At 33.2% G+C, this 26,802-nt stretch overlaps 24 non-coding genes across 24 annotated transcripts; all 24 read right to left on the bottom strand.

Moving 5' to 3' along the window:
- Nucleotides 1-1,447: 1,447 nt before the first annotated feature.
- Nucleotides 1,448-1,533, bottom strand: TRNAR-UCU (transfer RNA arginine (anticodon UCU)). Its single transcript is given in 2 exon segments — nt 1,448-1,483; nt 1,497-1,533. It is a non-coding gene; the product is annotated as a tRNA-Arg (tRNA).
- Nucleotides 1,534-2,298: 765 nt separating this feature from the next.
- On the bottom strand, nt 2,299-2,384 carry TRNAR-UCU (transfer RNA arginine (anticodon UCU)). The gene is given in 2 exon segments: nt 2,299-2,334; nt 2,348-2,384. It is a non-coding gene; the product is annotated as a tRNA-Arg (tRNA).
- Nucleotides 2,385-3,143: 759 nt separating this feature from the next.
- On the bottom strand, nt 3,144-3,229 carry TRNAR-UCU (transfer RNA arginine (anticodon UCU)). The gene is given in 2 exon segments: nt 3,144-3,179; nt 3,193-3,229. It is a non-coding gene; the product is annotated as a tRNA-Arg (tRNA).
- Nucleotides 3,230-4,845: 1,616 nt separating this feature from the next.
- Nucleotides 4,846-4,931, bottom strand: TRNAR-UCU (transfer RNA arginine (anticodon UCU)). The gene is given in 2 exon segments: nt 4,846-4,881; nt 4,895-4,931. It is a non-coding gene; the product is annotated as a tRNA-Arg (tRNA).
- A 765-nt stretch (nt 4,932-5,696) lies between these two features.
- On the bottom strand, nt 5,697-5,782 carry TRNAR-UCU (transfer RNA arginine (anticodon UCU)). Its single transcript is given in 2 exon segments — nt 5,697-5,732; nt 5,746-5,782. It is a non-coding gene; the product is annotated as a tRNA-Arg (tRNA).
- A 765-nt stretch (nt 5,783-6,547) lies between these two features.
- TRNAR-UCU (transfer RNA arginine (anticodon UCU)) lies at nt 6,548-6,633 on the bottom strand. The gene is given in 2 exon segments: nt 6,548-6,583; nt 6,597-6,633. It is a non-coding gene; the product is annotated as a tRNA-Arg (tRNA).
- A 765-nt stretch (nt 6,634-7,398) lies between these two features.
- On the bottom strand, nt 7,399-7,484 carry TRNAR-UCU (transfer RNA arginine (anticodon UCU)). Its single transcript is given in 2 exon segments — nt 7,399-7,434; nt 7,448-7,484. It is a non-coding gene; the product is annotated as a tRNA-Arg (tRNA).
- A 765-nt stretch (nt 7,485-8,249) lies between these two features.
- On the bottom strand, nt 8,250-8,335 carry TRNAR-UCU (transfer RNA arginine (anticodon UCU)). The gene is given in 2 exon segments: nt 8,250-8,285; nt 8,299-8,335. It is a non-coding gene; the product is annotated as a tRNA-Arg (tRNA).
- A 759-nt stretch (nt 8,336-9,094) lies between these two features.
- On the bottom strand, nt 9,095-9,180 carry TRNAR-UCU (transfer RNA arginine (anticodon UCU)). Its single transcript is given in 2 exon segments — nt 9,095-9,130; nt 9,144-9,180. It is a non-coding gene; the product is annotated as a tRNA-Arg (tRNA).
- A 765-nt stretch (nt 9,181-9,945) lies between these two features.
- Nucleotides 9,946-10,031, bottom strand: TRNAR-UCU (transfer RNA arginine (anticodon UCU)). The gene is given in 2 exon segments: nt 9,946-9,981; nt 9,995-10,031. It is a non-coding gene; the product is annotated as a tRNA-Arg (tRNA).
- A 765-nt stretch (nt 10,032-10,796) lies between these two features.
- On the bottom strand, nt 10,797-10,882 carry TRNAR-UCU (transfer RNA arginine (anticodon UCU)). Its single transcript is given in 2 exon segments — nt 10,797-10,832; nt 10,846-10,882. It is a non-coding gene; the product is annotated as a tRNA-Arg (tRNA).
- A 759-nt stretch (nt 10,883-11,641) lies between these two features.
- Nucleotides 11,642-11,727, bottom strand: TRNAR-UCU (transfer RNA arginine (anticodon UCU)). Its single transcript is given in 2 exon segments — nt 11,642-11,677; nt 11,691-11,727. It is a non-coding gene; the product is annotated as a tRNA-Arg (tRNA).
- A 765-nt stretch (nt 11,728-12,492) lies between these two features.
- Nucleotides 12,493-12,578, bottom strand: TRNAR-UCU (transfer RNA arginine (anticodon UCU)). The gene is given in 2 exon segments: nt 12,493-12,528; nt 12,542-12,578. It is a non-coding gene; the product is annotated as a tRNA-Arg (tRNA).
- Nucleotides 12,579-13,337: 759 nt separating this feature from the next.
- Nucleotides 13,338-13,423, bottom strand: TRNAR-UCU (transfer RNA arginine (anticodon UCU)). The gene is given in 2 exon segments: nt 13,338-13,373; nt 13,387-13,423. It is a non-coding gene; the product is annotated as a tRNA-Arg (tRNA).
- Nucleotides 13,424-14,188: 765 nt separating this feature from the next.
- Nucleotides 14,189-14,274, bottom strand: TRNAR-UCU (transfer RNA arginine (anticodon UCU)). The gene is given in 2 exon segments: nt 14,189-14,224; nt 14,238-14,274. It is a non-coding gene; the product is annotated as a tRNA-Arg (tRNA).
- A 1,925-nt stretch (nt 14,275-16,199) lies between these two features.
- TRNAR-UCU (transfer RNA arginine (anticodon UCU)) lies at nt 16,200-16,285 on the bottom strand. The gene is given in 2 exon segments: nt 16,200-16,235; nt 16,249-16,285. It is a non-coding gene; the product is annotated as a tRNA-Arg (tRNA).
- Nucleotides 16,286-17,052: 767 nt separating this feature from the next.
- Nucleotides 17,053-17,138, bottom strand: TRNAR-UCU (transfer RNA arginine (anticodon UCU)). The gene is given in 2 exon segments: nt 17,053-17,088; nt 17,102-17,138. It is a non-coding gene; the product is annotated as a tRNA-Arg (tRNA).
- Nucleotides 17,139-18,753: 1,615 nt separating this feature from the next.
- Nucleotides 18,754-18,839, bottom strand: TRNAR-UCU (transfer RNA arginine (anticodon UCU)). The gene is given in 2 exon segments: nt 18,754-18,789; nt 18,803-18,839. It is a non-coding gene; the product is annotated as a tRNA-Arg (tRNA).
- A 1,075-nt stretch (nt 18,840-19,914) lies between these two features.
- TRNAR-UCU (transfer RNA arginine (anticodon UCU)) lies at nt 19,915-20,000 on the bottom strand. Its single transcript is given in 2 exon segments — nt 19,915-19,950; nt 19,964-20,000. It is a non-coding gene; the product is annotated as a tRNA-Arg (tRNA).
- Nucleotides 20,001-21,618: 1,618 nt separating this feature from the next.
- TRNAR-UCU (transfer RNA arginine (anticodon UCU)) lies at nt 21,619-21,704 on the bottom strand. Its single transcript is given in 2 exon segments — nt 21,619-21,654; nt 21,668-21,704. It is a non-coding gene; the product is annotated as a tRNA-Arg (tRNA).
- Nucleotides 21,705-22,779: 1,075 nt separating this feature from the next.
- Nucleotides 22,780-22,865, bottom strand: TRNAR-UCU (transfer RNA arginine (anticodon UCU)). Its single transcript is given in 2 exon segments — nt 22,780-22,815; nt 22,829-22,865. It is a non-coding gene; the product is annotated as a tRNA-Arg (tRNA).
- A 767-nt stretch (nt 22,866-23,632) lies between these two features.
- Nucleotides 23,633-23,718, bottom strand: TRNAR-UCU (transfer RNA arginine (anticodon UCU)). Its single transcript is given in 2 exon segments — nt 23,633-23,668; nt 23,682-23,718. It is a non-coding gene; the product is annotated as a tRNA-Arg (tRNA).
- A 765-nt stretch (nt 23,719-24,483) lies between these two features.
- On the bottom strand, nt 24,484-24,569 carry TRNAR-UCU (transfer RNA arginine (anticodon UCU)). The gene is given in 2 exon segments: nt 24,484-24,519; nt 24,533-24,569. It is a non-coding gene; the product is annotated as a tRNA-Arg (tRNA).
- Nucleotides 24,570-25,644: 1,075 nt separating this feature from the next.
- Nucleotides 25,645-25,730, bottom strand: TRNAR-UCU (transfer RNA arginine (anticodon UCU)). Its single transcript is given in 2 exon segments — nt 25,645-25,680; nt 25,694-25,730. It is a non-coding gene; the product is annotated as a tRNA-Arg (tRNA).
- Nucleotides 25,731-26,802: the final 1,072 nt, after the last annotated feature.

The following is a 26,802-nucleotide window of genomic DNA, read 5'->3' on the forward strand; positions in this document are numbered from 1 at the left end:
AATGTGTTAAATGTTTAAGTTGACAAAGATATTAAAACTGTCAAAAGTTTCTGAAGTGTTCTTTGGTGGACGAATCAGACATTTTGACTTCTTTTTATATGTTGAGATTTCCATTTAACAACATAAATTACAACATTTTCATCCCTTTCCTTTTCCTGGTACAACTTAATGCCAATAGTGACAAAAGAAGGCCATACAGACATGTTAAGTGGTCTTTGGTAGAAAGCTCTGTACTTTTTTTTTCTTAACTAATAAAAAGTTTCTGGAATTTGGGCAAGATGTTTCTGATTTGCACCTAACGATATGAGCTGACATCCATGGTTTAAGGGGAACAGCTCTTTGAGTCCTTTAATATAAATGGAGAATCAAAGTGTAATGTGATACATTAAGCTCAGGTTTCCATCATTATTAATTTAAATGTAATTGTTGGTAATATTTATTCAACTTTCTTAACTTCTTATTCTAAGATCCCTTCTGAATGCATCTAGTTAAACACCTATGTTAGAGATTTGTTAAGATTGTTTTTCATGTTGTAGTTGTAGTATTGAAGGAGTATTTCTTACAAAGGTTTGACTTCTTTGTTAGCAAAACACAACAACTCTGGTGGGACTCGAACCCACAACCTTTGAATGCCTTCAATACACTAGAAGTGCAATGCGCTATCCATTGCGCCACAGAGCCTCACCTGCTTGTATATAGAAGGTCAACGAAAAAAAATAGCTAGAGTGATACACAGTCAAAATGTAATATACTCTTTTACGCCACTGGCAATTAAAAAAAAAAAAAAAAAGATCTCTTTTTAAAAAAAATTCAAAGGTTATGCAGTGTTTTTGGATTGATCAGAAAATGGAAAATGTGTTAAATGTTTAAGTTGACAAAGATATTAAAACTGTCAAAAGTTTCTGAAGTGTTCTTTGGTGGACGAATCAGACATTTTGACTTCTTTTTATATGTTGAGATTTCCATTTAACAACATAAATTACAACATTTTCATCCCTTTCCTTTTCCTGGTACAACTTACTGCCAATAGTGACAAAAGAAGGCCATACAGACATGTTAAGTGGTCTTTGGTAGAAAGCTCTGTACTTTTTTTTTCTTAACTAATAAAAAGTTTCTGGAATTTGGGCAAGATGTTTCTGATTTGCACCTAACGATATGAGCTGACATCCATGGTTTAAGGGGAACAGCTCTTTGAGTCCTTTAATATAAATGGAGAATCAAAGTGTAATGTGATGCATTAAGCTCAGGTTTCCATCATTATTAATTTAAATGTAATTGTTGGTAATATTTATTCAACTTTCTTAACTTCTTATTCTAAGATCCCTTCTGAATGCATCTAGTTAACCACCTATGTTAGAGATTTGTTAAGATTGTTTTTCATGTTGTAGTTGTAGTATTGAAGGAGTATTTCTTACAAAGGTTTGACTGCTTTGTTAGCAAAACACAACGACTCTGGTGGGACTCGAACCCACAACCTTTGAATGCCTTCAATACACTAGAAGTCCAATGCGCTATCCATTGCGCCACAGAGCCTCATCTGCTTGTATATAGAAGGTCAACGAAAAAAAATAGCTAGAGTGATACACAGTCAAAATGTAATATACTCTTTTACGCCACTGGCAATTAAAAGAAAAAAAAAAGATCTCTTTTTAAAAAAAAATTCAAAGGTTATGCAGTGTTTTTGGATTGATCAGAAAATGGAAAATGTGTTAAATGTTTAAGCTGACAAAGATATTAAAACTGTCAAAAGTTTCTGAAGTGTTCTTTGGTGGACGAATCAGACATTTTGACTTCTTTTTATATGTTGAGATTTCCATTTAACAACATAAATTACAACATTTTCATCCCTTTCCTTTTCCTGGTACAACTTACTGCCAATAGTGACAAAAGAAGGCCATACAGACATGTTAAGTGGTGTTTGGTAGAAAGCTCTGTACTTTTTTTTTCTTAACTAATAAAAAGTTTCTGGAATTTGGGCAAGATGTTTCTGATTTGCACCTAACGATATGAGCTGACATCCATGGTTTAAGGGGAACAGCTCTTTGAGTCCTTTAATATAAATGGAGAATCAAAGTGTACTGTGATACATTAAGCTCAGGTTTCCATCATTATTAATTTAAATGTAATTGTTGGTAATATTTATTCAACTTTCTTAACTTCTTATTCTAAGATACCTTCTGAATGCATCTAGTTAACCACCTATGTTAGAGATTTGTTAAGATTGTTTTTCATGTTGTAGTTGTAGTATTGAAGGAGTATTTCTTACAAAGGTTTGTCTGCTTTGTTAGCAAAACACGACGACTCTGGTGGGACTCGAACCCACAACCTTTGAATGCCTTCAATACACTAGAAGTCCAATGCGCTATCCATTGCGCCACAGAGCCTCATCTGCTTGTATATGGAAGGTCATCGAAAAAAAATAGCTAGAGCGATAAACAGTCAAAATGTAATATACTCTTTTACGCCACTGGCAATTAAAAAAAAAAAGATCTCTTTTTAAAAAAATTCAAAGGTTATGCAGTGTTTTTGGATTGATCAGAAAATGGAAAATGTGTTAAATGTTTAAGCTGACAAAGATATTAAAACTGTCAAAAGTTTCTGAAGTGTTCTTTGGTGGACGAATCAGAAATTTTGACTTCTTTTTATATGTTTAGATTTCCATTTAACAACATAAATTACAACATTTTCATCCCTTTCCTTTTCCTGGTACAACTTACTGCCAATAGTGACAAAAGAAGGCCATACAGACATGTTAAGTGGTCTTTGGTAGAAAGCTCTGTACTTTTTTTTTCTTAACTAATAAAAAGTTTCTGGAATTTGGGCAAGATGTTTCTGATTTGCACCTAACGATATGAGCTGACATCCATGGTTTAAGTGGAACAGCTCATTGAGTCCTTTAATATAAATGGAGAATCAAAGTGTACTGTGATACATTAAGCTCAGGTTTCCATCATTATTAATTTAAATGTAATTGTTGGTAATATTTATTCAACTTTCTTAACTTCTTATTCTAAGATCCCTTCTGAATGCATCTAGTTAACCACCTATGTTAGAGATTTGTTAAGATTGTTTTTCATGTTGTAGTTGTAGTATTGAAGGAGTATTTCTTACAAAGGTTTGTCTGCTTTGTTAGCAAAACACGACGACTCTGGTGGGACTCGAACCCATAACCTTTGAATGCCTTCAATACACTAGAAGTCCAATGCGCTATCCATTGCGCCACAGAGCCTCATCTGCTTGTATATAGAAGGTCAACGAAAAAAAATAGCTAGAGCGATAAACAGTCAAAATGTAATATACTCTTTTACGCCACTGGCAATTAAAAAAAAAAAAAAGATCTCTTTTTAAAAAAAAATTCAAAGGTTATGCAATGTTTTTGGATTGATCAGAAAATGGAAAATGTGTTAAATGTTTAAGCTGACAAAGATATTACAACTGTCAAAAGTTTCTGAAGTGTTCTTTGGTGGACAAATCAGAAATTTTGACTTCTTTTTATATGTTGAGATTTCCATTTAACAACATAAATTACAACATTTTCATCCCTTTCCTTTTCCTGGTACAACTTACTGCCAATAGTGACAAAAGAAGGCCATACAGACATGTTAACTGGTCTTTGGTAGAAAGCTCTGTACTTTTTTTTTCTTAACTAATAAAAAGTTTCTGGAATTTGGGCAAGATGTTTCTGATTTGCACCTAACGATATGAGCTGACATCCATGGTTTAAGGGGAACAGCTCTTTGAGTCCTTTAATATAAATGGAGAATCAAAGTGTAATGTGATACATTAAGCTCAGGTTTCCATCATTATTAATTTAAATGTAATTGTTGGTAATATTTATTCAACTTTCTTAACTTCTTATTCTAAGATCCCTTCTGAATGCATCTAGTTAACCACCTATGTTAGAGATTTGTTAAGATTGTTTTTCATGTTGTAGTTGTAGTATTGAAGGAGTATTTCTTACAAAGGTTTGACTGCTTTGTTAGCAAAACACAACGACTCTGGTGGGACTCGAACCCACAACCTTTGAATGCCTTCAATACACTAGAAGTGCAATGCGCTATCCATTGCGCCACAGAGCCTCACCTGCTTGTATATAGAAGGTCAACGAAAAAAAATAGCTAGAGTGATACACAGTCAAAATGTAATATACTCTTTTACGCCACTGGCAATTAAAAAAAAAAAAAAAAAGATCTCTTTTTAAAAAAAATTCAAAGGTTATGCAGTGTTTTTGGATTGATCAGAAAATGGAAAATGTGTTAAATGTTTAAGTTGACAAAGATATTAAAACTGTCAAAAGTTTCTGAAGTGTTCTTTGGTGGACGAATCAGACATTTTGACTTCTTTTTATATGTTGAGATTTCCATTTAACAACATAAATTACAACATTTTCATCCCTTTCCTTTTCCTGGTACAACTTACTGCCAATAGTGACAAAAGAAGGCCATACAGACATGTTAAGTGGTCTTTGGTAGAAAGCTCTGTACTTTTTTTTTCTTAACTAATAAAAAGTTTCTGGAATTTGGGCAAGATGTTTCTGATTTGCACCTAACGATATGAGCTGACATCCATGGTTTAAGGGGAACAGCTCTTTGAGTCCTTTAATATAAATGGAGAATCAAAGTGTAATGTGATACATTAAGCTCAGGTTTCCATCATTATTAATTTAAATGTAATTGTTGGTAATATTTATTCAACTTTCTTAACTTCTTATTCTAAGATCCCTTCTGAATGCATCTAGTTAACCACCTATGTTAGAGATTTGTTAAGATTGTTTTTCATGTTGTAGTTGTAGTATTGAAGGAGTATTTCTTACAAAGGTTTGACTGCTTTGTTAGCAAAACACAACGACTCTGGTGGGACTCGAACCCACAACCTTTGAATGCCTTCAATACACTAGAAGTCCAATGCGCTATCCATTGCGCCACAGAGCCTCATCTGCTTGTATATAGAAGGTCAACGAAAAAAAATAGCTAGAGTGATACACAGTCAAAATGTAATATACTCTTTTACGCCACTGGCAATTAAAAGAAAAAAAAAAGATCTCTTTTTAAAAAAAAATTCAAAGGTTATGCAGTGTTTTTGGATTGATCAGAAAATGGAAAATGTGTTAAATGTTTAAGCTGACAAAGATATTAAAACTGTCAAAAGTTTCTGAAGTGTTCTTTGGTGGACGAATCAGACATTTTGACTTCTTTTTATATGTTGAGATTTCCATTTAACAACATAAATTACAACATTTTCATCCCTTTCCTTTTCCTGGTACAACTTACTGCCAATAGTGACAAAAGAAGGCCATACAGACATGTTAAGTGGTCTTTGGTAGAAAGCTCTGTACTTTTTTTTTCTTAACTAATAAAAAGTTTCTGGAATTTGGGCAAGATGTTTCTGATTTGCACCTAACGATATGAGCTGACATCCATGGTTTAAGGGGAACAGCTCTTTGAGTCCTTTAATATAAATGGAGAATCAAAGTGTAATGTGATACATTAAGCTCAGGTTTCCATCATTATTAATTTAAATGTAATTGTTGGTAATATTTATTCAACTTTCTTAACTTCTTATTCTAAGATCCCTTCTGAATGCATCTAGTTAACCACCTATGTTAGAGATTTGTTAAGATTGTTTTTCATGTTGTAGTTGTAGTATTGAAGGAGTATTTCTTACAAAGGTTTGACTGCTTTGTTAGCAAAACACAACGACTCTGGTGGGACTCGAACCCACAACCTTTGAATGCCTTCAATACACTAGAAGTCCAATGCGCTATCCATTGCGCCACAGAGCCTCATCTGCTTGTATATAGAAGGTCAACGAAAAAAAATAGCTAGAGTGATACACAGTCAAAATGTAATATACTCTTTTACGCCACTGGCAATTAAAAGAAAAAAAAAAGATCTCTTTTTAAAAAAAAATTCAAAGGTTATGCAGTGTTTTTGGATTGATCAGAAAATGGAAAATGTGTTAAATGTTTAAGCTGACAAAGATATTAAAACTGTCAAAAGTTTCTGAAGTGTTCTTTGGTGGACGAATCAGACATTTTGACTTCTTTTTATATGTTGAGATTTCCATTTAACAACATAAATTACAACATTTTCATCCCTTTCCTTTTCCTGGTACAACTTACTGCCAATAGTGACAAAAGAAGGCCATACAGACATGTTAAGTGGTGTTTGGTAGAAAGCTCTGTACTTTTTTTTTCTTAACTAATAAAAAGTTTCTGGAATTTGGGCAAGATGTTTCTGATTTGCACCTAACGATATGAGCTGACATCCATGGTTTAAGGGGAACAGCTCTTTGAGTCCTTTAATATAAATGGAGAATCAAAGTGTACTGTGATACATTAAGCTCAGGTTTCCATCATTATTAATTTAAATGTAATTGTTGGTAATATTTATTCAACTTTCTTAACTTCTTATTCTAAGATACCTTCTGAATGCATCTAGTTAACCACCTATGTTAGAGATTTGTTAAGATTGTTTTTCATGTTGTAGTTGTAGTATTGAAGGAGTATTTCTTACAAAGGTTTGACTGCTTTGTTAGCAAAACACAACGACTCTGGTGGGACTCGAACCCACAACCTTTGAATGCCTTCAATACACTAGAAGTCCAATGCGCTATCCATTGCGCCACAGAGCCTCATCTGCTTGTATATAGAAGGTCAACGAAAAAAAATAGCTAGAGTGATACACAGTCAAAATGTAATATACTCTTTTACGCCACTGGCAATTAAAAGAAAAAAAAAAGATCTCTTTTTAAAAAAAAATTCAAAGGTTATGCAGTGTTTTTGGATTGATCAGAAAATGGAAAATGTGTTAAATGTTTAAGCTGACAAAGATATTAAAACTGTCAAAAGTTTCTGAAGTGTTCTTTGGTGGACGAATCAGACATTTTGACTTCTTTTTATATGTTGAGATTTCCATTTAACAACATAAATTACAACATTTTCATCCCTTTCCTTTTCCTGGTACAACTTACTGCCAATAGTGACAAAAGAAGGCCATACAGACATGTTAAGTGGTGTTTGGTAGAAAGCTCTGTACTTTTTTTTTCTTAACTAATAAAAAGTTTCTGGAATTTGGGCAAGATGTTTCTGATTTGCACCTAACGATATGAGCTGACATCCATGGTTTAAGGGGAACAGCTCTTTGAGTCCTTTAATATAAATGGAGAATCAAAGTGTACTGTGATACATTAAGCTCAGGTTTCCATCATTATTAATTTAAATGTAATTGTTGGTAATATTTATTCAACTTTCTTAACTTCTTATTCTAAGATACCTTCTGAATGCATCTAGTTAACCACCTATGTTAGAGATTTGTTAAGATTGTTTTTCATGTTGTAGTTGTAGTATTGAAGGAGTATTTCTTACAAAGGTTTGTCTGCTTTGTTAGCAAAACACGACGACTCTGGTGGGACTCGAACCCACAACCTTTGAATGCCTTCAATACACTAGAAGTCCAATGCGCTATCCATTGCGCCACAGAGCCTCATCTGCTTGTATATAGAAGGTCAACGAAAAAAAATAGCTAGAGTGATACACAGTCAAAATGTAATATACTCTTTTACGCCACTGGCAATTAAAAGAAAAAAAAAAGATCTCTTTTTAAAAAAAAATTCAAAGGTTATGCAGTGTTTTTGGATTGATCAGAAAATGGAAAATGTGTTAAATGTTTAAGCTGACAAAGATATTAAAACTGTCAAAAGTTTCTGAAGTGTTCTTTGGTGGACGAATCAGACATTTTGACTTCTTTTTATATGTTGAGATTTCCATTTAACAACATAAATTACAACATTTTCATCCCTTTCCTTTTCCTGGTACAACTTACTGCCAATAGTGACAAAAGAAGGCCATACAGACATGTTAAGTGGTGTTTGGTAGAAAGCTCTGTACTTTTTTTTTCTTAACTAATAAAAAGTTTCTGGAATTTGGGCAAGATGTTTCTGATTTGCACCTAACGATATGAGCTGACATCCATGGTTTAAGGGGAACAGCTCTTTGAGTCCTTTAATATAAATGGAGAATCAAAGTGTACTGTGATACATTAAGCTCAGGTTTCCATCATTATTAATTTAAATGTAATTGTTGGTAATATTTATTCAACTTTCTTAACTTCTTATTCTAAGATACCTTCTGAATGCATCTAGTTAACCACCTATGTTAGAGATTTGTTAAGATTGTTTTTCATGTTGTAGTTGTAGTATTGAAGGAGTATTTCTTACAAAGGTTTGTCTGCTTTGTTAGCAAAACACGACGACTCTGGTGGGACTCGAACCCACAACCTTTGAATGCCTTCAATACACTAGAAGTCCAATGCGCTATCCATTGCGCCACAGAGCCTCATCTGCTTGTATATGGAAGGTCATCGAAAAAAAATAGCTAGAGCGATAAACAGTCAAAATGTAATATACTCTTTTACGCCACTGGCAATTAAAAAAAAAAAGATCTCTTTTTAAAAAAATTCAAAGGTTATGCAGTGTTTTTGGATTGATCAGAAAATGGAAAATGTGTTAAATGTTTAAGCTGACAAAGATATTAAAACTGTCAAAAGTTTCTGAAGTGTTCTTTGGTGGACGAATCAGAAATTTTGACTTCTTTTTATATGTTTAGATTTCCATTTAACAACATAAATTACAACATTTTCATCCCTTTCCTTTTCCTGGTACAACTTACTGCCAATAGTGACAAAAGAAGGCCATACAGACATGTTAAGTGGTCTTTGGTAGAAAGCTCTGTACTTTTTTTTTCTTAACTAATAAAAAGTTTCTGGAATTTGGGCAAGATGTTTCTGATTTGCACCTAACGATATGAGCTGACATCCATGGTTTAAGTGGAACAGCTCATTGAGTCCTTTAATATAAATGGAGAATCAAAGTGTACTGTGATACATTAAGCTCAGGTTTCCATCATTATTAATTTAAATGTAATTGTTGGTAATATTTATTCAACTTTCTTAACTTCTTATTCTAAGATCCCTTCTGAATGCATCTAGTTAACCACCTATGTTAGAGATTTGTTAAGATTGTTTTTCATGTTGTAGTTGTAGTATTGAAGGAGTATTTCTTACAAAGGTTTGTCTGCTTTGTTAGCAAAACACGACGACTCTGGTGGGACTCGAACCCATAACCTTTGAATGCCTTCAATACACTAGAAGTCCAATGCGCTATCCATTGCGCCACAGAGCCTCATCTGCTTGTATATAGAAGGTCAACGAAAAAAAATAGCTAGAGCGATAAACAGTCAAAATGTAATATACTCTTTTACGCCACTGGCAATTAAAAAAAAAAAAAAAGATCTCTTTTTAAAAAAAAATTCAAAGGTTATGCAATGTTTTTGGATTGATCAGAAAATGGAAAATGTGTTAAATGTTTAAGCTGACAAAGATATTACAACTGTCAAAAGTTTCTGAAGTGTTCTTTGGTGGACAAATCAGAAATTTTGACTTCTTTTTATATGTTGAGATTTCCATTTAACAACATAAATTACAACATTTTCATCCCTTTCCTTTTCCTGGTACAACTTACTGCCAATAGTGACAAAAGAAGGCCATACAGACATGTTAAGTGGTCTTTGGTAGAAAGCTCTGTACTTTTTTTTTCTTAACTAATAAAAAGTTTCTGGAATTTGGGCAAGATGTTTCTGATTTGCACCTAACGATATGAGCTGACATCCATGGTTTAAGGGGAACAGCTCTTTGAGTCCTTTAATATAAATGGAGAATCAAAGTGTAATGTGATACATTAAGCTCAGGTTTCCATCATTATTAATTTAAATGTAATTGTTGGTAATATTTATTCAACTTTCTTAACTTCTTATTCTAAGATCCCTTCTGAATGCATCTAGTTAACCACCTATGTTAGAGATTTGTTAAGATTGTTTTTCATGTTGTAGTTGTAGTATTGAAGGAGTATTTCTTACAAAGGTTTGACTGCTTTGTTAGCAAAACACAACGACTCTGGTGGGACTCGAACCCACAACCTTTGAATGCCTTCAATACACTAGAAGTCCAATGCGCTATCCATTGCGCCACAGAGCCTCATCTGCTTGTATATAGAAGGTCAACGAAAAAAAATAGCTAGAGTGATACACAGTCAAAATGTAATATACTCTTTTACGCCACTGGCAATTAAAAGAAAAAAAAAAGATCTCTTTTTAAAAAAAAATTCAAAGGTTATGCAGTGTTTTTGGATTGATCAGAAAATGGAAAATGTGTTAAATGTTTAAGCTGACAAAGATATTAAAACTGTCAAAAGTTTCTGAAGTGTTCTTTGGTGGACGAATCAGACATTTTGACTTCTTTTTATATGTTGAGATTTCCATTTAACAACATAAATTACAACATTTTCATCCCTTTCCTTTTCCTGGTACAACTTACTGCCAATAGTGACAAAAGAAGGCCATACAGACATGTTAAGTGGTGTTTGGTAGAAAGCTCTGTACTTTTTTTTTCTTAACTAATAAAAAGTTTCTGGAATTTGGGCAAGATGTTTCTGATTTGCACCTAACGATATGAGCTGACATCCATGGTTTAAGGGGAACAGCTCTTTGAGTCCTTTAATATAAATGGAGAATCAAAGTGTACTGTGATACATTAAGCTCAGGTTTCCATCATTATTAATTTAAATGTAATTGTTGGTAATATTTATTCAACTTTCTTAACTTCTTATTCTAAGATACCTTCTGAATGCATCTAGTTAACCACCTATGTTAGAGATTTGTTAAGATTGTTTTTCATGTTGTAGTTGTAGTATTGAAGGAGTATTTCTTACAAAGGTTTGTCTGCTTTGTTAGCAAAACACGACGACTCTGGTGGGACTCGAACCCACAACCTTTGAATGCCTTCAATACACTAGAAGTCCAATGCGCTATCCATTGCGCCACAGAGCCTCATCTGCTTGTATATGGAAGGTCATCGAAAAAAAATAGCTAGAGCGATAAACAGTCAAAATGTAATATACTCTTTTACGCCACTGGCAATTAAAAAAAAAAAGATCTCTTTTTAAAAAAATTCAAAGGTTATGCAGTGTTTTTGGATTGATCAGAAAATGGAAAATGTGTTAAATGTTTAAGCTGACAAAGATATTAAAACTGTCAAAAGTTTCTGAAGTGTTCTTTGGTGGACGAATCAGAAATTTTGACTTCTTTTTATATGTTTAGATTTCCATTTAACAACATAAATTACAACATTTTCATCCCTTTCCTTTTCCTGGTACAACTTACTGCCAATAGTGACAAAAGAAGGCCATACAGACATGTTAAGTGGTCTTTGGTAGAAAGCTCTGTACTTTTTTTTTCTTAACTAATAAAAAGTTTCTGGAATTTGGGCAAGATGTTTCTGATTTGCACCTAACGATATGAGCTGACATCCATGGTTTAAGGGGAACAGCTCTTTGAGTCCTTTAATATAAATGGAGAATCAAAGTGTAATGTGATACATTAAGCTCAGGTTTCCATCATTATTAATTTAAATGTAATTGTTGGTAATATTTATTCAACTTTCTTAACTTCTTATTCTAAGATCCCTTCTGAATGCATCTAGTTAACCACCTATGTTAGAGATTTGTTAAGATTGTTTTTCATGTTGTAGTTGTAGTATTGAAGGAGTATTTCTTACAAAGGTTTGACTGCTTTGTTAGCAAAACACAACGACTCTGGTGGGACTCGAACCCACAACCTTTGAATGCCTTCAATACACTAGAAGTCCAATGCGCTATCCATTGCGCCACAGAGCCTCATCTGCTTGTATATAGAAGGTCAACGAAAAAAAATAGCTAGAGTGATACACAGTCAAAATGTAATATACTCTTTTACGCCACTGGCAATTAAAAGAAAAAAAAAAGATCTCTTTTTAAAAAAAAATTCAAAGGTTATGCAGTGTTTTTGGATTGATCAGAAAATGGAAAATGTGTTAAATGTTTAAGCTGACAAAGATATTAAAACTGTCAAAAGTTTCTGAAGTGTTCTTTGGTGGACGAATCAGACATTTTGACTTCTTTTTATATGTTGAGATTTCCATTTAACAACATAAATTACAACATTTTCATCCCTTTCCTTTTCCTGGTACAACTTACTGCCAATAGTGACAAAAGAAGGCCATACAGACATGTTAAGTGGTGTTTGGTAGAAAGCTCTGTACTTTTTTTTTCTTAACTAATAAAAAGTTTCTGGAATTTGGGCAAGATGTTTCTGATTTGCACCTAACGATATGAGCTGACATCCATGGTTTAAGGGGAACAGCTCTTTGAGTCCTTTAATATAAATGGAGAATCAAAGTGTACTGTGATACATTAAGCTCAGGTTTCCATCATTATTAATTTAAATGTAATTGTTGGTAATATTTATTCAACTTTCTTAACTTCTTATTCTAAGATACCTTCTGAATGCATCTAGTTAACCACCTATGTTAGAGATTTGTTAAGATTGTTTTTCATGTTGTAGTTGTAGTATTGAAGGAGTATTTCTTACAAAGGTTTGTCTGCTTTGTTAGCAAAACACGACGACTCTGGTGGGACTCGAACCCACAACCTTTGAATGCCTTCAATACACTAGAAGTCCAATGCGCTATCCATTGCGCCACAGAGCCTCATCTGCTTGTATATGGAAGGTCATCGAAAAAAAATAGCTAGAGCGATAAACAGTCAAAATGTAATATACTCTTTTACGCCACTGGCAATTAAAAAAAAAAAGATCTCTTTTTAAAAAAATTCAAAGGTTATGCAGTGTTTTTGGATTGATCAGAAAATGGAAAATGTGTTAAATGTTTAAGCTGACAAAGATATTAAAACTGTCAAAAGTTTCTGAAGTGTTCTTTGGTGGACGAATCAGAAATTTTTACTTCTTTTCATATGTTGAGATTTCCATTTAACAACATAAATTACAACATTTTCATCCCTTTCCTTTTCCTGGTACAACTTACTGCCAATAGTGACAAAAGAAGGCCATACAGACATGTTAAGTGGTCTTTGGTAGAAAGCTCTGTACTTTTTTTTTCTTAACTAATAAAAAGTTTCTGGAATTTGGGCAAGATGTTTCTGATTTGCACCTAACGATATGAGCTGACATCCATGGTTTAAGTGGAACAGCTCATTGAGTCCTTTAATATAAATGGAGAATCAAAGTGTACTGTGATACATTAAGCTCAGGTTTCCATCATTATTAATTTAAATGTAATTGTTGGTAATATTTATTCAACTTTCTTAACTTCTTATTCTAAGATCCCTTCTGAATGCATCTAGTTAACCACCTATGTTAGAGATTTGTTAAGATTGTTTTTCATGTTGTAGTTGTAGTATTGAAGGAGTATTTCTTACAAAGGTTTGTCTGCTTTGTTAGCAAAACACGACGACTCTGGTGGGACTCGAACCCACAACCTTTGAATGCCTTCAATACACTAGAAGTCCAATGCGCTATCCATTGCGCCACAGAGCCTCATCTGCTTGTATATAGAAGGTCAACGAAAAAAAATAGCTAGAGCGATAAACAGTCAAAATGTAATATACTCTTTTACGCCACTGGCAATTAAAAAAAAAAAAAAAGATCTCTTTTTAAAAAAAAATTCAAAGGTTATGCAATGTTTTTGGATTGATCAGAAAATGGAAAATGTGTTAAATGTTTAAGCTGACAAAGATATTAAAACTGTCAAAAGTTTCTGAAGTGTTCTTTGGTGGACGAATCAGAAATTTTGACTTCTTTTCATATGTTGAGATTTCCATTTAACAACATAAATTACAACATTTTCATCCCTTTCCTTTTCCTGGTACAACTTACTGCCAATAGTGACAAAAGAAGGCCATACAGACATGTTAAGTGGTCTTTGGTAGAAAGCTCTGTACTTTTTTTTTCTTAACTAATAAAAAGTTTCTGGAATTTGGGCAAGATGTTTCTGATTTGCACCTAACGATATGAGCTGACATCCATGGTTTAAGGGGAACAGCTCTTTGAGTCCTTTAATATAAATGGAGAATCAAAGTGTAATGTGATACATTAAGCTCAGGTTTCCATCATTATTAATTTAAATGTAATTGTTGGTAATATTTATTCAACTTTCTTAACTTCTTATTCTAAGATCCCTTCTGAATGCATCTAGTTAACCACCTATGTTAGAGATTTGTTAAGATTGTTTTTCATGTTGTAGTTGTAGTATTGAAGGAGTATTTCTTACAAAGGTTTGACTGCTTTGTTAGCAAAACACAACGACTCTGGTGGGACTCGAACCCACAACCTTTGAATGCCTTCAATACACTAGAAGTCCAATGCGCTATCCATTGCGCCACAGAGCCTCATCTGCTTGTATATAGAAGGTCAACGAAAAAAAATAGCTAGAGCGATAAACAGTCAAAATGTAATATACTCTTTTACGCCACTGGCAATTAAAAAAAAAAAAAAAGATCTCTTTTTAAAAAAAATTCAAAGGTTATGCAGTGTTTTTGGATTGATCAGAAAATTGAAAATGTGTTAAATGTTTAAGCTGACAAAGATATTAAAACTGTCAAAAGTTTCTGAAGTGTTCTTTGGTGGACGAATCAGAAATTTTGACTTATTTTTATATGTTGAGATTTCCATTTAACAACATAAATTACAACATTTTCATCCCTTTCCTTTTCCTGGTACAACTTACTGCCAATAGTGACAAAAGAAGGCCATACAGACATGTTAAGTGGTCTTTGGTAGAAAGCTCTGTACTTTTTTTTTCTTAACTAATAAAAAGTTTCTGGAATTTGGGCAAGATGTTTCTGATTTGCACCTAACGATATGAGCTGACATCCATGGTTTAAGGGGAACAGCTCTTTGAGTCCTTTAATATAAATGGAGAATCAAAGTGTAATGTGATACATTAAGCTCAGGTTTCCATCATTATTAATTTAAATGTAATTGTTGGTAATATTTATTCAACTTTCTTAACTTCTTATTCTAAGATCCCTTCTGAATGCATCTAGTTAACCACCTATGTTAGAGATTTGTTAAGATTGTTTTTCATGTTGTAGTTGTAGTATTGAAGGAGTATTTCTTACAAAGGTTTGACTGCTTTGTTAGCAAAACACAACGACTCTGGTGGGACTCGAACCCACAACCTTTGAATGCCTTCAATACACTAGAAGTGCAATGCGCTATCCATTGCGCCACAGAGCCTCACCTGCTTGTATATAGAAGGTCAACGAAAAAAAATAGCTAGAGTGATACACAGTCAAAATGTAATATACTCTTTTACGCCACTGGCAATTAAAAGAAAAAAAAAAGATCTCTTTTTAAAAAAAAATTCAAAGGTTATGCAGTGTTTTTGGATTGATCAGAAAATGGAAAATGTGTTAAATGTTTAAGCTGACAAAGATATTAAAACTGTCAAAAGTTTCTGAAGTGTTCTGGTGGGACTCGAACCCACAACCTTTGAATGCCTTCAATACACTAGAAGTGCAATGCGCTATCCATTGCGCCACAGAGCCTCACCTGCTTGTATATAGAAGGTCAACGAAAAAAAATAGCTAGAGTGATACACAGTCAAAATGTAATATACTCTTTTACGCCACTGGCAATTAAAAGAAAAAAAAAGATCTCTTTTTAAAAAAAAATTCAAAGGTTATGCAGTGTTTTTGGATTGATCAGAAAATGGAAAATGTGTTAAATGTTTAAGCTGACAAAGATATTAAAACTGTCAAAAGTTTCTGAAGTGTTCTTTGGTGGACGAATCAGAAATTTTGACTTCTTTTTATATGTTGAGATTTCCATTTAACAACATAAATTACAACATTTTCATCCCTTTCCTTTTCCTGGTACAACTTACTGCCAATAGTGACAAAAGAAGGCCATACAGACATGTTAAGTGGTCTTTGGTAGAAAGCTCTGTACTTTTTTTTTCTTAACTAATAAAAAGTTTCTGGAATTTGGGCAAGATGTTTCTGATTTGCACCTAACGATATGAGCTGACATCCATGGTTTAAGGGGAACAGCTCTTTGAGTCCTTTAATATAAATGGAGAATCAAATTGTAATGTGATACATTAAGCTCAGGTTTCCATCATTATTAATTTAAATGTAATTGTTGTTAATATTTATTCAACTTTCTTAACTTCTTATTCTAAGATCCCTTCTGAATGCATCTAGTTAACCACCTATGTTAGAGATTTGTTAAGATTGTTTTTCATGTTGTAGTTGTAGTATTGAAGGAGTATTTCTTACAAAGGTTTGTCTGCTTTGTTAGCAAAACACGACGACTCTGGTGGGACTCGAACCCACAACCTTTGAATGCCTTCAATACACTAGAAGTCCAATGCGCTATCCATTGCGCCACAGAGCCTCACCTGCTTGTATATAGAAGGTCAACGAAAAAAAATAGCTAGAGTGATACACAGTCAAAATGTAATATACTCTTTTACGCCACTGGCAATTAAAAGAAAAAAAAAAAAGATCTCTTTTTAAAAAAAAATTCAAAGGTTATGCAGTGTTTTTGGATTGATCAGAAAATGGAAAATGTGTTAAATGTTTAAGCTGACAAAGATATTAAAACTGTCAAAAGTTTCTGAAGTGTTCTTTGGTGGACGAATCAGAAATTTTGACTTCTTTTTATATGTTGAGATTTCCATTTAACAACATAAATTACAACATTTTCATCCCTTTCCTTTTCCTGGTACAACTTACTGCCAATAGTGACAAAAGAAGGCCATACAGACATGTTAAGTGGTCTTTGGTAGAAAGCTCTGTACTTTTTTTTTCTTAACTAATAAAAAGTTTCTGGAATTTGGGCAAGATGTTTCTGATTTGCACCTAACGATATGAGCTGACATCCATGGTTTAAGGGGAACAGCTCTTTGAGTCCTTTAATATAAATGGAGAATCAAAGTGTAATGTGATACATTAAGCTCAGGTTTCCATCATTATTAATTTAAATGTAATTGTTGGTAATATTTATTCAACTTTCTTAACTTCTTATTCTAAGATCCCTTCTGAATGCATCTAGTTAACCACCTATGTTAGAGATTTGTTAAGATTGTTTTTCATGTTGTAGTTGTAGTATTGAAGGAGTATTTCTTACAAAGGTTTGACTGCTTTGTTAGCAAAACACAACGACTCTGGTGGGACTCGAACCCACAACCTTTGAATGCCTTCAATACACTAGAAGTCCAATGCGCTATCCATTGCGCCACAGAGCCTCATCTGCTTGTATATAGAAGGTCAACGAAAAAAAATAGCTAGAGCGATAAACAGTCAAAATGTAATATACTCTTTTACGCCACTGGCAATTAAAAAAAAAAAAAAAGATCTCTTTTTAAAAAAAATTCAAAGGTTATGCAGTGTTTTTGGATTGATCAGAAAATTGAAAATGTGTTAAATGTTTAAGCTGACAAAGATATTAAAACTGTCAAAAGTTTCTGAAGTGTTCTTTGGTGGACGAATCAGAAATTTTGACTTATTTTTATATGTTGAGATTTCCATTTAACAACATAAATTACAACATTTTCATCCCTTTCCTTTTCCTGGTACAACTTACTGCCAATAGTGACAAAAGAAGGCCATACAGACATGTTAAGTGGTCTTTGGTAGAAAGCTCTGTACTTTTTTTTTCTTAACTAATAAAAAGTTTCTGGAATTTGGGCAAGATGTTTCTGATTTGCACCTAACGATATGAGCTGACATCCATGGTTTAAGGGGAACAGCTCTTTGAGTCCTTTAATATAAATGGAGAATCAAAGTGTAATGTGATACATTAAGCTCAGGTTTCCATCATTATTAATTTAAATGTAATTGTTGGTAATATTTATTCAACTTTCTTAACTTCTTATTCTAAGATCCCTTCTGAATGCATCTAGTTAACCACCTATGTTAGAGATTTGTTAAGATTGTTTTTCATGTTGTAGTTGTAGTATTGAAGGAGTATTTCTTACAAAGGTTTGACTGCTTTGTTAGCAAAACACAACGACTCTGGTGGGACTCGAACCCACAACCTTTGAATGCCTTCAATACACTAGAAGTGCAATGCGCTATCCAATGCGCCACAGAGCCTCACCTGCTTGTATATAGAAGGTCAACGAAAAAAAATAGCTAGAGTGATACACAGTCAAAATGTAATATACTCTTTTACGCCACTGGCAATTAAAAGAAAAAAAAAAGATCTCTTTTTAAAAAAAAATTCAAAGGTTATGCAGTGTTTTTGGATTGATCAGAAAATGGAAAATGTGTTAAATGTTTAAGCTGACAAAGATATTAAAACTGTCAAAAGTTTCTGAAGTGTTCTTTGGTGGACGAATCAGAAATTTTGACTTCTTTTTATATGTTGAGATTTCCATTTAACAACATAAATTACAACATTTTCATCCCTTTCCTTTTCCTGGTACAACTTACTGCCAATAGTGACAAAAGAAGGCCATACAGACATGTTAAGTGGTCTTTGGTAGAAAGCTCTGTACTTTTTTTTTCTTAACTAATAAAAAGTTTCTGGAATTTGGGCAAGATGTTTCTGATTTGCACCTAACGATATGAGCTGACATCCATGGTTTAAGGGGAACAGCTCTTTGAGTCCTTTAATATAAATGGAGAATCAAAGTGTAATGTGATACATTAAGCTCAGGTTTCCATCATTATTAATTTAAATGTAATTGTTGGTAATATTTATTCAACTTTCTTAACTTTTTATTCTAAGATCCCTTCTGAATGCATCTAGTTAACCACCTATGTTAGAGATTTGTTAAGATTGTTTTTCATGTTGTAGTTGTAGTATTGAAGGAGTATTTCTTACAAAGGTTTGACTGCTTTGTTAGCAAAACACAACGACTCTGGTGGGACTCGAACCCACAACCATTGAATGCCTTCAATACACTAGAAGTCCAATGCGCTATCCATTGCGCCACAGAGCCTCATCTGCTTGTATATAGAAGGTCAACGAAAAAAAATAGCTAGAGCGATAAACAGTCAAAATGTAATATACTCTTTTACGCCACTGGCAATTAAAAAAAAAAAAAAAGATCTCTTTTTAAAAAAAATTCAAAGGTTATGCAGTGTTTTTGGATTGATCAGAAAATGGAAAATGTGTTAAATGTTTAAGCTGACAAAGATATTAAAACTGTCAAAAGTTTCTGAAGTGTTCTGGTGGGACTCGAACCCACAACCTTTGAATGCCTTCAATACACTAGAAGTGCAATGCGCTATCCATTGCGCCACAGAGCCTCACCTGCTTGTATATAGAAGGTCAACGAAAAAAAATAGCTAGAGTGATACACAGTCAAAATGTAATATACTCTTTTACGCCACTGGCAATTAAAAGAAAAAAAAAAGATCTCTTTTTAAAAAAAAATTCAAAGGTTATGCAGTGTTTTTGGATTGATCAGAAAATGGAAAATGTGTTAAATGTTTAAGCTGACAAAGATATTAAAACTGTCAAAAGTTTCTGAAGTGTTCTTTGGTGGACGAATCAGAAATTTTGACTTCTTTTTATATGTTGAGATTTCCATTTAACAACATAAATTACAACATTTTCATCCCTTTCCTTTTCCTGGTACAACTTACTGCCAATAGTGACAAAAGAAGGCCATACAGACATGTTAAGTGGTCTTTGGTAGAAAGCTCTGTACTTTTTTTTTCTTAACTAATAAAAAGTTTCTGGAATTTGGGCAAGATGTTTCTGATTTGCACCTAACGATATGAGCTGACATCCATGGTTTAAGGGGAACAGCTCTTTGAGTCCTTTAATATAAATGGAGAATCAAATTGTAATGTGATACATTAAGCTCAGGTTTCCATCATTATTAATTTAAATGTAATTGTTGGTAATATTTATTCAACTTTCTTAACTTCTTATTCTAAGATCCCTTCTGAATGCATCTAGTTAACCACCTATGTTAGAGATTTGTTAAGATTGTTTTTCATGTTGTAGTTGTAGTATTGAAGGAGTATTTCTTACAAAGGTTTGACTGCTTTGTTAGCAAAACACAACGACTCTGGTGGGACTCGAACCCACAACCTTTGAATGCCTTCAATACACTAGAAGTCCAATGCGCTATCCATTGCGCCACAGAGCCTCATCTGCTTGTATATAGAAGGTCAACGAAAAAAAATAGCTAGAGCGATAAACAGTCAAAATGTAATATACTCTTTTACGCCACTGGCAATTAAAAAAAAAAAAAAAAAGATCTCTTTTTAAAAAAAAATTCAAAGGTTATGCAGTGTTTTTGGATTGATCAGAAAATGGAAAATGTGTTAAATGTTTAAGCTGACAAAGATATTAAAACTGTCAAAAGTTTCTGAAGTGTTCTTTGGTGGACGAATCAGAAATTTTGACTTATTTTTATATGTTGAGATTTCCATTTAACAACATAAATTACAACATTTTCATCCCTTTCCTTTTCCTGGTACAACTTACTGCCAATAGTGACAAAAGAAGGCCATACAGACATGTTAAGTGGTCTTTGGTAGAAAGCTCTGTACTTTTTTTTTCTTAACTAATAAAAAGTTTCTGGAATTTGGGCAAGATGTTTCTGATTTGCACCTAACGATATGAGCTGACATCCATGGTTTAAGGGGAACAGCTCTTTGAGTCCTTTAATATAAATGGAGAATCAAAGTGTAATGTGATACATTAAGCTCAGGTTTCCATCATTATTAATTTAAATGTAATTGTTGGTAATATTTATTCAACTTTCTTAACTTCTTATTCTAAGATCCCTTCTGAATGCATCTAGTTAACCACCTATGTTAGAGATTTGTTAAGATTGTTTTTCATGTTGTAGTTGTAGTATTGAAGGAGTATTTCTTACAAAGGTTTGACTGCTTTGTTAGCAAAACACAACGACTCTGGTGGGACTCGAACCCACAACCTTTGAATGCCTTCAATACACTAGAAGTGCAATGCGCTATCCAATGCGCCACAGAGCCTCACCTGCTTGTATATAGAAGGTCAACGAAAAAAAATAGCTAGAGTGATACACAGTCAAAATGTAATATACTCTTTTACGCCACTGGCAATTAAAAGAAAAAAAAAAGATCTCTTTTTAAAAAAAAATTCAAAGGTTATGCAGTGTTTTTGGATTGATCAGAAAATGGAAAATGTGTTAAATGTTTAAGCTGACAAAGATATTAAAACTGTCAAAAGTTTCTGAAGTGTTCTTTGGTGGACGAATCAGAAATTTTGACTTCTTTTTATATGTTGAGATTTCCATTTAACAACATAAATTACAACATTTTCATCCCTTTCCTTTTCCTGGTACAACTTACTGCCAATAGTGACAAAAGAAGGCCATACAGACATGTTAAGTGGTCTTTGGTAGAAAGCTCTGTACTTTTTTTTTCTTAACTAATAAAAAGTTTCTGGAATTTGGGCAAGATGTTTCTGATTTGCACCTAACGATATGAGCTGACATCCATGGTTTAAGGGGAACAGCTCTTTGAGTCCTTTAATATAAATGGAGAATCAAAGTGTAATGTGATACATTAAGCTCAGGTTTCCATCATTATTAATTTAAATGTAATTGTTGGTAATATTTATTCAACTTTCTTAACTTTTTATTCTAAGATCCCTTCTGAATGCATCTAGTTAACCACCTATGTTAGAGATTTGTTAAGATTGTTTTTCATGTTGTAGTTGTAGTATTGAAGGAGTATTTCTTACAAAGGTTTGACTGCTTTGTTAGCAAAACACAACGACTCTGGTGGGACTCGAACCCACAACCTTTGAATGCCTTCAATACACTAGAAGTCCAATGCGCTATCCATTGCGCCACAGAGCCTCATCTGCTTGTATATAGAAGGTCAACGAAAAAAAATAGCTAGAGCGATAAACAGTCAAAATGTAATATACTCTTTTACGCCACTGGCAATTAAAAAAAAAAAAAAAGATCTCTTTTTAAAAAAAATTCAAAGGTTATGCAGTGTTTTTGGATTGATCAGAAAATGGAAAATGTGTTAAATGTTTAAGCTGACAAAGATATTAAAACTGTCAAAAGTTTCTGAAGTGTTCTGGTGGGACTCGAACCCACAACCTTTGAATGCCTTCAATACACTAGAAGTGCAATGCGCTATCCATTGCGCCACAGAGCCTCACCTGCTTGTATATAGAAGGTCAACGAAAAAAAATAGCTAGAGTGATACACAGTCAAAATGTAATATACTCTTTTACGCCACTGGCAATTAAAAGAAAAAAAAAAGATCTCTTTTTAAAAAAAAATTCAAAGGTTATGCAGTGTTTTTGGATTGATCAGAAAATGGAAAATGTGTTAAATGTTTAAGCTGACAAAGATATTAAAACTGTCAAAAGTTTCTGAAGTGTTCTTTGGTGGACGAATCAGAAATTTTGACTTCTTTTTATATGTTGAGATTTCCATTTAACAACATAAATTACAACATTTTCATCCCTTTCCTTTTCCTGGTACAACTTACTGCCAATAGTGACAAAAGAAGGCCATACAGACATGTTAAGTGGTCTTTGGTAGAAAGCTCTGTACTTTTTTTTTCTTAACTAATAAAAAGTTTCTGGAATTTGGGCAAGATGTTTCTGATTTGCACCTAACGATATGAGCTGACATCCATGGTTTAAGGGGAACAGCTCTTTGAGTCCTTTAATATAAATGGAGAATCAAATTGTAATGTGATACATTAAGCTCAGGTTTCCATCATTATTAATTTAAATGTAATTGTTGTTAATATTTATTCAACTTTCTTAACTTCTTATTCTAAGATCCCTTCTGAATGCATCTAGTTAACCACCTATGTTAGAGATTTGTTAAGATTGTTTTTCATGTTGTAGTTGTAGTATTGAAGGAGTATTTCTTACAAAGGTTTGTCTGCTTTGTTAGCAAAACACGACGACTCTGGTGGGACTCGAACCCACAACCTTTGAATGCCTTCAATACACTAGAAGTCCAATGCGCTATCCATTGCGCCACAGAGCCTCACCTGCTTGTATATAGAAGGTCAACGAAAAAAAATAGCTAGAGTGATACACAGTCAAAATGTAATATACTCTTTTACGCCACTGGCAATTAAAAGAAAAAAAAAAAAGATCTCTTTTTAAAAAAAAATTCAAAGGTTATGCAGTGTTTTTGGATTGATCAGAAAATGGAAAATGTGTTAAATGTTTAAGCTGACAAAGATATTAAAACTGTCAAAAGTTTCTGAAGTGTTCTTTGGTGGACGAATCAGAAATTTTGACTTCTTTTTATATGTTGAGATTTCCATTTAACAACATAAATTACAACATTTTCATCCCTTTCCTTTTCCTGGTACAACTTACTGCCAATAGTGACAAAAGAAGGCCATACAGACATGTTAAGTGGTCTTTGGTAGAAAGCTCTGTACTTTTTTTTTCTTAACTAATAAAAAGTTTCTGGAATTTGGGCAAGATGTTTCTGATTTGCACCTAACGATATGAGCTGACATCCATGGTTTAAGGGGAACAGCTCTTTGAGTCCTTTAATATAAATGGAGAATCAAAGTGTAATGTGATACATTAAGCTCAGGTTTCCATCATTATTAATTTAAATGTAATTGTTGGTAATATTTATTCAACTTTCTTAACTTCTTATTCTAAGATCCCTTCTAAATGCATCTAGTTAACCACCTATGTTAGAGATTTGTTAAGATTGTTTTTCATGTTGTAGTTGTAGTATTGAAGGAGTATTTCTTACAAAGGTTTGACTGCTTTGTTAGCAAAACACAACGACTCTGGTGGGACTCGAACCCACAACCTTTGAATGCCTTCAATACACTAGAAGTCCAATGCGCTATCCATTGCGCCACAGAGCCTCACCTGCTTGTATATAGAAGGTCAACGAAAAAAAATAGCTAGAGTGATACACAGTCAAAATGTAATATACTCTTTTACGCCACTGTCAATTAAAAGAAAAAAAAAAGATCTCTTTTTAAAAAAAAATTCAAAGGTTATGCAGTGTTTTTGGATTGATCAGAAAATGGAAAATGTGTTAAATGTTTAAGCTGACAAAGATATTAAAACTGTCAAAAGTTTCTGAAGTGTTCTTTGGTGGACGAATCAGAAATTTTGACTTCTTTTTATATGTTGAGATTTCCATTTAACAACATAAATTACAACATTTTCATCCCTTTCCTTTTCCTGGTACAACTTACTGCCAATAGTGACAAAAGAAGGCCATACAGACATGTTAAGTGGTCTTTGGTAGAAAGCTCTGTACTTTTTTTTTCTTAACTAATAAAAAGTTTCTGGAATTTGGGCAAGATGTTTCTGATTTGCACCTAACGATATGAGCTGACATCCATGGTTTAAGGGGAACAGCTCTTTGAGTCCTTTAATATAAATGGAGAATCAAAGTGTAATGTGATACATTAAGCTCAGGTTTCCATCATTATTAATTTAAATGTAATTGTTGGTAATATTTATTCAACTTTCTTAACTTTTTATTCTAAGATCCCTTCTGAATGCATCTAGTTAACCACCTATGTTAGAGATTTGTTAAGATTGTTTTTCATGTTGTAGTTGTAGTATTGAAGGAGTATTTCTTACAAAGGTTTGACTGCTTTGTTAGCAAAACACAACGACTCTGGTGGGACTCGAACCCACAACCTTTGAATGCCTTCAATACACTAGAAGTCCAATGCGCTATCCATTGCGCCACAGAGCCTCATCTGCTTGTATGTAGAAGGTCAACGAAAAAAAATAGCTAGAGCGATAAACAGTCAAAATGTAATATACTCTTTTACGCCACTGGCAATTAAAAAAAAAAAAAAAGATCTCTTTTTAAAAAAAATTCAAAGGTTATGCAGTGTTTTTGGATTGATCAGAAAATGGAAAATGTGTTAAATGTTTAAGCTGACAAAGATATTAAAACTGTCAAAAGTTTCTGAAGTGTTCTGGTGGGACTCGAACCCACAACCTTTGAATGCCTTCAATACACTAGAAGTGCAATGCGCTATCCATTGCGCCACAGAGCCTCACCTGCTTGTATATAGAAGGTCAACGAAAAAAAATAGCTAGAGTGATACACAGTCAAAATGTAATATACTCTTTTACGCCACTGGCAATTAAAAGAAAAAAAAAAGATCTCTTTTTAAAAAAAAATTCAAAGGTTATGCAGTGTTTTTGGATTGATCAGAAAATGGAAAATGTGTTAAATGTTTAAGCTGACAAAGATATTAAAACTGTCAAAAGTTTCTGAAGTGTTCTTTGGTGGACGAATCAGAAATTTTGACTTCTTTTTATATGTTGAGATTTCCATTTAACAACATAAATTACAACATTTTCATCCCTTTCCTTTTCCTGGTACAACTTACTGCCAATAGTGACAAAAGAAGGCCATACAGACATGTTAAGTGGTCTTTGGTAGAAAGCTCTGTACTTTTTTTTTCTTAACTAATAAAAAGTTTCTGGAATTTGGGCAAGATGTTTCTGATTTGCACCTAACGATATGAGCTGACATCCATGGTTTAAGGGGAACAGCTCTTTGAGTCCTTTAATATAAATGGAGAATCAAAGTGTAATGTGATACATTAAGCTCAGGTTTCCATCATTATTAATTTAAATGTAATTGTTGGTAATATTTATTCAACTTTCTTAACTTTTTATTCTAAGATCCCTTCTGAATGCATCTAGTTAACCACCTATGTTAGAGATTTGTTAAGATTGTTTTTCATGTTGTAGTTGTAGTATTGAAGGAGTATTTCTTACAAAGGTTTGACTGCTTTGTTAGCAAAACACAACGACTCTGGTGGGACTCGAACCCACAACCTTTGAATGCCTTCAATACACTAGAAGTCCAATGCGCTATCCATTGCGCCACAGAGCCTCATCTGCTTGTATGTAGAAGGTCAACGAAAAAAAATAGCTAGAGCGATAAACAGTCAAAATGTAATATACTCTTTTACGCCACTGGCAATTAAAAAAAAAAAAAAAGATCTCTTTTTAAAAAAAATTCAAAGGTTATGCAGTGTTTTTGGATTGATCAGAAAATGGAAAATGTGTTAAATGTTTAAGCTGACAAAGATATTAAAACTGTCAAAAGTTTCTGAAGTGTTCTGGTGGGACTCGAACCCACAACCTTTGAATGCCTTCAATACACTAGAAGTGCAATGCGCTATCCATTGCGCCACAGAGCCTCACCTGCTTGTATATAGAAGGTCAACGAAAAAAAATAGCTAGAGTGATACACAGTCAAAATGTAATATACTCTTTTACGCCACTGGCAATTAAAAGAAAAAAAAAAGATCTCTTTTTAAAAAAAAATTCAAAGGTTATGCAGTGTTTTTGGATTGATCAGAAAATGGAAAATGTGTTAAATGTTTAAGCTGACAAAGATATTAAAACTGTCAAAAGTTTCTGAAGTGTTCTTTGGTGGACGAATCAGAAATTTTGACTTCTTTTTATATGTTGAGATTTCCATTTAACAACATAAATTACAACATTTTCATCCCTTTCCTTTTCCTGGTACAACTTACTGCCAATAGTGACAAAAGAAGGCCATACAGACATGTTAAGTGGTCTTTGGTAGAAAGCTCTGTACTTTTTTTTTCTTAACTAATAAAAAGTTTCTGGAATTTGGGCAAGATGTTTCTGATTTGCACCTAACGATATGAGCTGACATCCATGGTTTAAGGAGAACAGCTCTTTGAGTCCTTTAATATAAATGGAGAATCAAAGTGTAATGTGATACATTAAGCTCAGGTTTCCATCATTATTAATTTAAATGTAATTGTTGGTAATATTTATTCAACTTTCTTAACTTCTTATTCTAAGATCCCTTCTGAATGCATCTAGTTAACCACCTATGTTAGAGATTTGTTAAGATTGTTTTTCATGTTGTAGTTGTAGTATTGAAGGAGTATTTCTTACAAAGGTTTGACTGCTTTGTTAGCAAAACA

Source organism: Pelobates fuscus, chromosome 4 (genome assembly GCF_036172605.1).
Source record: "Pelobates fuscus isolate aPelFus1 chromosome 4, aPelFus1.pri, whole genome shotgun sequence".
Classification (NCBI taxonomy): Eukaryota; Metazoa; Chordata; class Amphibia; order Anura; family Pelobatidae; genus Pelobates; species Pelobates fuscus.